The following is a 9,457-nucleotide window of genomic DNA, read 5'->3' on the forward strand; positions in this document are numbered from 1 at the left end:
GTCTTAACTGCACGCCTCACTCACCAAACTCTAACCAGCTCTGACGAAGCAACAGAAACACAAATCCCTCCTGACTCTGCACGGGCAGCAAGAAAACAGGCTTTATTCTGACTTTAAACCCCGTCAGGCCAGGGCTTCGCCGACCTGCTGGGAGCTGGGGTCCGAAGGCTGCTGCTGCGGTGGGCCAAGGGGCTGGGCGGCCAGCGCCGCGGCTGTGTCCCATCTGTGCTGCTAGTGGGGACCCCGAGGGCCCACGGCAGCCTGCAGGGTGAGCCGAGAGGAGAGGGGGCCTCACTCTCTTTGCCTCTGCAGGGAGGCCTGGCCTCGCGGGCTCCTTCCCCGCCTGCCTCTGTCCACCGTCACGAAAGTGGGTGACTTGCTCTGGGAATCCTATCTAATCCTGAACAGTCACTGTGACTTGGCAGCTCTAGGAGCCCCTCCCTGACTTTCCTCTGCAATCAGCCTTCCGTTTCCCCTTGGCTCGGGCGCATCGGTTGGGGGAAGCCGGTCTCTGGACGCAGGGCCTCCTTGTTCCTCTTCTCTCCCAGCCCCCATACAGAGCCAGCTATGCTGGCAGCTCCCATTTGGCCCTTGCTGCTGCAGTCGGGTTGGCATGAGCCCTACAGAACTCCAGGGGGTGACAGAGCATAGGGTCCCTACAGCTCATCAGCCGGCAACCAGAAAACCACGGGGAGGGGTGTTGGGGGCATCACCGCGGGCAAAGTCCAGCCAATATTGTCACTGGGGCCCTGGAGCTCCCCAGGGCTCCGGCGGAGCCCCCGGGCCCAGATCTCTGCTGGCGCAGACAGCTGGTCGCCCGAGGACACCTGTGCTGGTCGCCTCACCCACAAAATGGCATTCGATCACCAATCAGCTCGTCATCAGCGGATGTTACAGATGCGGGTGCTAGCTGCCCTGTTTCCAGACGAGGCCCCAGAAGCCAGAGGACGTCCCTCAGTTACTCGACTGGTCAGTGCAAGGCTGAGGGTCAGACGGGTGGCCGGCACTGTTGGCCTTGATCCTCCTGGGGGACACACCTGTGAGGGGGCAGAGGTGTCCGTCCTGTTCAAAACCACACACGCAGGCTTCTCCTGCACAGCCCAGAACCAGGAAGCCACGGCGAGGACCCTCCTAAGTCTTCCTCTGCTCGCCCCCTCCCCCTTCAGGATCCAGCCAGCCCCCAGGAGACCCTAGACGGAGAGGCAGCAGCAGCACACCTGGGGCTGGCAGCGCTGCCCTCCCCGGGAGACTGGGAGGCAGGATGGGGCGCCAGCTCCCGAGCCCGGACCCAGGCAGGAGAGGGGCCGAGGGAGGGGCTCCGGGGACCCAGGCAGGAGAGGGGCCGAGGGAGGGGCTCCGGGGGGACCCAGACAGGAGAGAGGCCGAGGGAGGGGCTCCGGGGTGACCCAGAGGAGGACCCCGAAGGAGGGGGCTCTGGGGTCACCCAGGGGAGGACCCTGAGGGAGAGGGCTCTGAGGTGAGCCAGGGGAGGGGTGGAGGGAGGGGGCTCTGAGGTGAGCCAGGGGAGGGGTGGAGGGAGGGGGCTCTGGGGTGACCCAGGGGAGGGGTGGAGGGAGCGGGGCCCAGTGTCCAGGTCACCAGCCCATTTGTCACCTCTTGTGATGCCCCGGGGGTTGCCTCCTGCCGATGTCCAGTCTCAGGAACTCCCTCAGTCCCTTTGCCCTTGACCTGCTCTTTCTAGAGGTGGCCTTCACCCCAGAACTCCTGTCCCGGTGTCTGGACTGTGCCTGGTCTGGGTGGAGAGAGCTGCGGCTGTCCTCCTGGAGGCCCTGCCGCTCAGGCCTGCAGCGGTTGCTTGGATGGTCGTCAGGCCTCTGCCAGGGCTGCCCCTGCGCCTCTGCCAGCTCCCAGCTCTGTGACCCCCTCCTGGGTCCCTACATGGAGGTGAGGCCCAGCTGCAGGAGACCTCCCGGAGAGAGGCCGCACTTCCCCCCTCCGCCCCCTGGCATCTCCGTGTCGGGCCGCATCCTCTGGTTCAGCTGGCATCATCCCGGCTGTGGCGTCACAGGTGACCCCTCCCTAAGGCGGAATATAGTAGGGCGCAAGCCCCTCTGGGGTGCTCGTGGCTGTGCATGTGTGTACACGGCTCCTGCCCTTCTGGAAATGAGAGAGTGTCTCACATATGGGCCCTGTGTGGAGAAAACCCACACTGACCTCCATCTTATCCAGAATAAGCCAGGGGTGGGGCTGAAATGAATGCAAGGCCCACAGGGTTACTTGGGGAGCCTGCAGGCACGGTGGGGGCATCCAGAGCCTGGGCCCCCCTCTGGCCGTGGCCTTCTCCCCCAGCCTCAGGAGCTTCAAGGAGGCAGGCCCAGGTGGGTGGGGCCCCTCCAGGCTCTGCTCCCTCAGGAGGATGCCCAGCTCTGGGCCCTCCTGTGACTCCGGGGACTGGCCGAACTCCCACAGGCTTCTCTCCAGCAGACCTGGGCAGGGGTTTCTGACGTCGTCTAGGCTCCTTGTCCGCAACCTGCCTGGCTTACACCTGCAGGTTAGCGCCAGGCATCACCCCGCGTGTGGACAGAACGGCCTCGTACGGGGCCAACCGGAGCCTCTGGGGTGCGGTCTCCTCACCACCCGGCAAGGCAGCCCTGAACGCTCATGGATCCCGAGACTCAGGCTGGGGCAGGCGTGTGCCCTGGGCTGCAGGCTCACCACCTCCAGCCGTCTCCTTGCTCTTCCAAGGGAGCCTGGGGTGGAGGCTAATCACAGGCCCTTGTCTGCGGACCATTCATGAAGCGATGAACAATTACTGCACTTGAAGGAGCCCTATCATCAACCAAAGGGGAAAGACTATTTTTCTGTAGCATGTGAATTCAGCTTTTATGACTAAATGACTGCTTAGATCTTAAAATTCTAATCATTACCATTTGCTTCCTAAAAATAACTGTCTCCCAAGTCCATATTTAGAACAGAGAACACTGCGCTCGGAATGCTTCTGCTGGCCCAGGAAGGCGCCTGTTCCCAGAGCCCTGTGTCCCCGCTGGCCACTTAACCCCTTCCTGCCCGTGAACAAGCCCAGTTTGCTCTTCGGTGAATCCAGACAAGGAGACGGAGTCCTACAGACCCAGACGAGGACCAGCAGACAGAGGACGCTGGGGCAGATGCAGGCCTCCCCGGGCCTCCATCCCACGGGGCAACACAGGGGGCCTTGTGCTACTCGCGGCCTCGTGCCCTGTCGGAGGGCGAGCTCCCGAGGGCAGGGCGGGGGCTTCCTGTCCTTGACACTGGTGGGGAGGGGCTCAGAGGGTCCCACGCAAAGGCCCCTCCCCCTCCAGAGTGTGTTCCGTGGACGCGAGAGCAGGTGAGTGTGCGAGGCTCTTGGCATAACGGCACACGCACCCGTCCTCCGGGAACGCTTTCTTCTTGCTCACAGCCGCTTGGAGTGATGCCTGGCACCTGACGTTCTTCCAGGAAGCAGAGCAAACGCTGACTCAGACCCAGTGACTCAGTCCTCTCTGGAACTGGCCTCAGCAGAGTCTGCACCTTCCTGGCAGCTCGGAGGAAGCCCCAGGGGAGCAGGGCCCACCTGGAGCGGCGGGCTGAGGTGGGGGCGGTCTGGGGAAGCTGCCGCCCTTGCCCAGCTGCACGGCTACACACTGCCTGCCAGGGATCAGGCTGCCTGCCAGTGCCGTGGAGAAGGCCTTCGGGAGCGTGGCGGCTCTCACCCTGAGGAATCAGCAGGGGCCAGGGCTTCCCACCACTCCCGGAACACAGGGCGTTTCCATCAGTTTCTGCGGTCCTTGCAAACTGGAGGGGCTGCCGTGCCCCTTGGGATGGGGGCAGAGACTTAAGACTGTGGGTAAGAGACAGAATCCTCATGCTAAGATGGCCTTTTCTTGTCAGGGTGCCCCAGGGCCCTCCCCACCGCGAGGCAGAGGCCACACCTGCACACGCACACCAGTAAGGAGCACGGTCCTCACACTCGCCCTGCTCCCCAGAGACACACATGCCTCCCCAGCCTTCTCATCACAAAGCTTCCCCGGAAAGGCAGGGCCAGAGCTTCACCGAGGACTGTCTCGGCACCAAGGTGCTCGTCAAATCCCTGTTTTCAATTCTGCAGTGACATACAGAAAAGATCTGAAGGCTAGCAAGGCAGCTGTGGGGTAAAGGCACTGAGTGGTGCCCTCGGGCGCTCACACACATGCGCGCCATTTGAAAAACACATTGCAGAAGTAGGCTCAACAGCCTGGAAAACTGATCGAAACGCACTTTGGAAACATGGGTGACAAGTTTGTACAAGAGGCTCCCACTCGGGAGGGGAGGGGTGCGTGTGTAAGCACGAGAAGTGAGACCAGTCGCTCCCTGGAAGGCGGGTTTGGGAGAGTGTCTAGCGTTGGTGTCTGCTCGCCTGCACTGCGTGTGCTAGCAGAGCAGGGAGACGCATCACTCTGGAAGAGCCGGGTAAACAGGCGAGCGTCTTCACAGACAATGCTGTTCCCACCCAGGACAGAGCGATGGCCCTGAGCGGCGGGGGCATCGGGCCTGCCCCTGCCAGGCATCTCGCCCTCTTCTGTGCTGACTGGCAGAGTCCACGGTCCACCCCGAGGAGCCTGAGACAGAGATGGGCCAGTGGTCAATCGCGTGTGGTCACCCAGGTCACCCTGCCGTCCCACTGCTCCTTGTGCTCACTGACAGGTGTCATCAAGGCTCTGACCTCAGAAGCTCAGTCACAGCTGCCTGCAGCCCCCGCAGACATGGGCATCTCCTGGCTCCCTTCCCAGTCGCCCACCAGCGAGGACAGAAATGTCAAGAACTTAACCGAATGCTCTTCCAGGTTCAAAGGCTCACTGCCCAAGTACCAACAGTAGCTTGACCTGATCCCGGAACCATAGCCCCAGAATTGAGAAGACATTTCCCTGCAGAGTGAAGTGAGGAAGCAAAAATTTCACTGGGAAACCCTAGGAATATTACCAAGGGTGGAAACGCCGTCAAGAATTTGACCAAACGAAGTTACAGCCGCCCTGTTACTTCTGTGACTATTTGAGAGCAGAGGCGAGGAAGGAGGGGGTGCGAGGGAGGCCCTGGGCCCCCCCGCCTCCCCCCCACCGGCCTCTCACCCCAGCCCGGCCTGCTCCCACGAGGCCGATCGGTCACCGTGTCCAAGCTCCTCTTCCGGCGGCCGTCACCCGCTGAGTGCAGACCATCCAAGTCCCATTGGGATCGTGGGCACTGTCCTGACCGCGCAGCCGGCACTGCGCCCCTTCGAGCCCTAGCCCGCCGGTGCTCACCCCCTGTGAGCCCCATAGCGAGGGGTCACGGCGACCGTCTCCCCAAAACCCTCCGGGGCCCCAGCGCCTGCGCCCGCGGTGCGTTCTGCTCCCCCCCTTCTCGCGGGAGCCCCGGGCGCCTCCGCCGCCTGCAGGCCTGGCTGCCCCGGAAGCCCCGCGGCTCTCCCAGCCCCGGGCGCCTCCCTGCTCAGGCCTGCCTCCTCCTGCCGCGGCAGCGGCGTGTGGGTTCAGAGGCCACTGGGTCTAGCTCCCTGCTGCTCTGTCTTTCCCTGCCTAATGATTTTCAGATTGTGAATTCCTAGAAGAGAAAGACACACAGGAAAGAAGTCTCAAAACAAAAGTGTGAAGTGGCAGGGTTGGGGCGTGGCCAGAGGCCAGCGGCCAGCGGCCGAGCAGCCGCCAGAGAGAGCGCCGCTTGCGTCCCGCGCAGAGCCCGTTTCCCACGAAACTGCTGAGGGAAGACAGTTCGGTGCCCTGACATAAAGGTGAGCTTCTGTGAAGGCCAAGAGAAGGATGGAGGTGCTGGGCGAGGGCCTGCGGCCAGCAGCGACCCCGACCGCCGCGGGCCAGGCACCCAGCTTGATCCCATTGTTCACAAGCCTGCCCTTTGCCTTTGTTTCCAGGTCAGTAAGTAAGGGTGTGAGCTGGGGGGTGGGAGCGGAAGGGCGCGGATGCTGAGAGCGCCAGCCTTCAGGCCTGGGGGCCGCGGCCTCGGGAGCCCGGCCAGAGGATGTGAGGGGTGTGGCGTCCTCGCAGCCCAGGGAGGGCTCCTGGGAGGAAGCGGACCAGCGCAGGAAACCCAATTCCTGCTGATGCTGAGCAGGGTGGCCGTGGGGCCCGGCCCACCAGCCCCAGGGCGGAAACCGCCCGCCACGCTCTGGCTTCCTCTGCCCCCGTCACAGGGGCCTGAGCCAGGCGCTGAGTGGGGGACAAGGACAGCTTGTCCCAAACAGCTGGGAGGCAGAGAGCAGGTCCTCGGACTGGAAGGAGCCTGGGCGCCAAAGGTGTGTTGGTATGGAGAGGACAGCGACTCCACCTTGCTCATAATAGATTGAGCAGTGAAGCCACTGTCTTGATTCCACACGTGGAAGGGTCTCGAGGACGGGAGATGGCGCCTCAGATCGGTTCAGTGCTCGAGAATATCTCCAGTGTGCTTCATATTGCATCTCCGAACTTTCAAAATCCTCAAGTCATTAGTTCAGCTTTCATGTCCCGGGGGAAGGCCCTCAGGATTCCTGATGTGCCCAAGGTCACACAGAAAGCCCGGTTGCAGGGACATGGCAGGACCCAGGCCTGCCCACCTGGGCTTTCTCCTGCGTCCCAGGAATCACAAGACACAGACTCTTAGCAAGTCCAAACACTCTGGGGCTGTGGGACCATGGCTGGGACGGTAATGAAGCGGCAACAGCAGCCTTCATCCGCAGAGCCCTGTGGGCGCCAGACGCGGAACTCAACTCAGACAGCACCATCCATCCAAGCACCCGCATTATTAGACACTGCTGTCCACGGTCTGATCCAGTCTCCTGTGAAGATTAGAGAGACTCTCAGTGGAGGAGGATCTGGGATCCAAATTCAGAAGACAAGACTCCGGGTCCACACTTCCGCCTGCTCTAGATTCTTTCTCAGCTGAGACCAGGCACTTTGCACTTGAGGGTGTGGTGACCTCGGGTGTGTGATCGCCTGTCTCCCTCCCCATGAGCGTGAAGGGTCTGCCTCCCACCGGTGAGGCCATAGGTGCGGGGATGGGAACTCTGAGACAGCTACTCTGACACTTGTCCGAGGCTCCAGAAATAGGCTGGATGAGAGGAAGGCTCCTGCCACAAGATGCACACGTGTTTTTAAAAAGGGAAGTGTGAACAATTCCAAATAGTGGCAAGGATGTGAGGCAACAAAGCTCACACATCTCATGGGACCACATTTGCCCCAAGGACAGTGAAGAGAAGCTTGGTGACTTCTCACAAAATAGACACGCGCCTGTCCCGTGTGCACGCACGCTCACTTGCCCAGTCGTACCCGAATCTTCGAAACCGCATAGACTCCTGCAGGCCAGGCTCCTCTGTCCGTGGGATTCTCCAGGCAAGAATATTGCAGTGGGTTGCCATTTTCTCCTCCAAAGGATCTTCCCAACCCAGGATTGAGCCTGTCTCCTACATCTCCTGCATGGGCAGGCGGGTGGATTCTTTACCCCGGGCCATCTTGAAGCCCACACACCTGCCCTAAGGGCTACAATTCCGTCTGAGATGTTTACCCAAGAGAAATAAAAATATGCGCCCCCCCCCCCCAGACGTGCAGATGGATCTTGTAGCAGCTTCTTCCTGGGAACAGCCCATGAGGCCGCCGAGTCTACAGAAGGCGAGTCGTGGTGTGTCTGTGCAGCAGACCTGGCCTGGGGGTGGACAGGGCTGGCCACTGATGGCCGCAACGTGCAGCTCTCCCACCTGAGGCCACGCGCTCTGAGTTCCCACTTCAGTGAAGGAGAAAGTGAGTCTAAGACAGAAGAAATGGAGGAAGTGAGCTGAGATGGGCGGGGGAGCGGGGAACTTCTAGCCCGCCTGCATCCACCCGCCCGAAGGTGCCCCGGAGCTCGGTGGCTGGAGTGAAAGCCCCGTGGGGAGAGCTACTGCTGATAAGAGAGCAGCCGTTGACCTCCTGAGGCCACTGCTGGGTTTTCAAGGTCAACGACGGTTCCCAGACTTGCTAAGGTGTTTCCTGGTACACACGGCCTGTCTGTTTGAAGCCGTGCTCTGAAACTGCCAGTGGGCTGTACCACTGTGACCTGGGCTCGCTGTTGATTATTATACACCAAGGTATGGAATGCCTCTGAGAAAGACCCTTCACTCAACATCCTCAAGACATCAGCTCTTCTAAACTTAACCTCTAAATTCAGTGCAATCCAAACCAAGACCCCAGTAGGTTATTCTGTGGGTTTTGACAAGCCGATTCCCAAGTTTATACAAAGAGGCAGAAGGCCTAACTAACCGACACTGCGGTGGGGAGAGAGAAGGACGCAGCCGGGGGCTGCACTGCCTGACTCGGGACTCTCTATAAACCACAGTGCTCGGGACGCCGCGGGGCCACAAAGAACAGACGGACACGCCGGCTGAGCAGAACAGAGGCTTGCTGTCATCTTCTGTCGTTTTGCTGGGGCTTCCCTGCTGGCTCAGTGGTGCAGAATCTGCCTGCAGTGCTGGCAGACCCCAGCTCCACCCTTGGTCAGAAGGTCCTCTGGAGAAGGGAAGGACAGCCCACTCCGGTGCTCTTGCCTGGGAAACCCCATGGACAGAGGAGCCTGGTGGCTACAGCCCATGGGGCCGCAGAGCGTCAGACACGACTGAGCGGCTGGCTCACGCAGCACGGCTCTGCCGCTCTGTTCTCTGCTTCTTCAGCTTCTCTCCACCTTTACTAACTGCTTTCCTTTCTGTCCTGTGGGTTTGTTCTGCAGATTTTTAAAAATTGATTGCTTATTTTATATTTTTCCACCATTTCTGTTTCCAGAATGTGCTCAAAGCAGTTTCTAGGTGTAATTTAATCCATAGTCGCAACTCACATGAACCTGTGTGTGTGTGTGTGTGTGCACATGTGAATGCCCCCCCACCTCTCACACACACATTCCTGAGTCTTTATCTGTTTGTGCTGCCTTGTCAGAAGGTTCCTCGATTTGATCTCCCATCCACTGATTTCCTAAACAAGCGTCAGAACTCGCTCTCCACCCCGTTTCCTGTCTTAGTCGTGCTCACTACCGCTGCTTCAGCCCTAATGAGCCTACTGGTCCCGTTTCATGACTCCCTTCTACTTGCATCGTCTCCTCTGTGAGGGTGTTTAGTCTTCTGAAGGGGAGGACAGAGGACGAGACGGCTGGATGGCATCCGCGACTCGATGGACGTGAGTTGGAGATGGACAGGGAGGGCTGGCGTGCTGCAGTCCGTGGGGTCGCAGAGTCGGACTCGACTGAGTGACTGGACGGAGCTGAGCGTTGCTGCTCACCTCACGCAGGGCCCCCTGGCCCTCATCTGTGCATCGTCTGGCCCAGGTCTAGCGGCACCCCACTGGCATGCTTTGTTCAGCTTGCCTTCCCTCCCTCATGGCGGTGCCTCGTGGGGGTCTGTCCTGGCCTGTGACTTCACGCTCCCCTGGGGGGCCAGCTACCCCATCAGGTGGAGTGGGCAGAGAAGAGCCGGGAGCAGCCGTGGACCATGTCCCCAACA

At 60.7% G+C, this 9,457-nt stretch overlaps 1 long non-coding RNA gene across 1 annotated transcript; it reads left to right on the plus strand.

Annotated features, from left to right (window-relative positions):
- The first annotated feature begins 406 nt into the window (after positions 1-406).
- Positions 407-9,048, plus strand: LOC121820225 (uncharacterized). Its single transcript, XR_006060711.1, has 2 exons — positions 407-969; positions 1,703-9,048. It is a non-coding gene; the product is annotated as an uncharacterized LOC121820225 (long non-coding RNA).
- The last annotated feature ends 409 nt before the right edge of the window (positions 9,049-9,457 follow it).

Source organism: Ovis aries, chromosome 8 (genome assembly GCF_016772045.2).
Source record: "Ovis aries strain OAR_USU_Benz2616 breed Rambouillet chromosome 8, ARS-UI_Ramb_v3.0, whole genome shotgun sequence".
NCBI classification, from domain to species: Eukaryota; Metazoa; Chordata; class Mammalia; order Artiodactyla; family Bovidae; genus Ovis; species Ovis aries.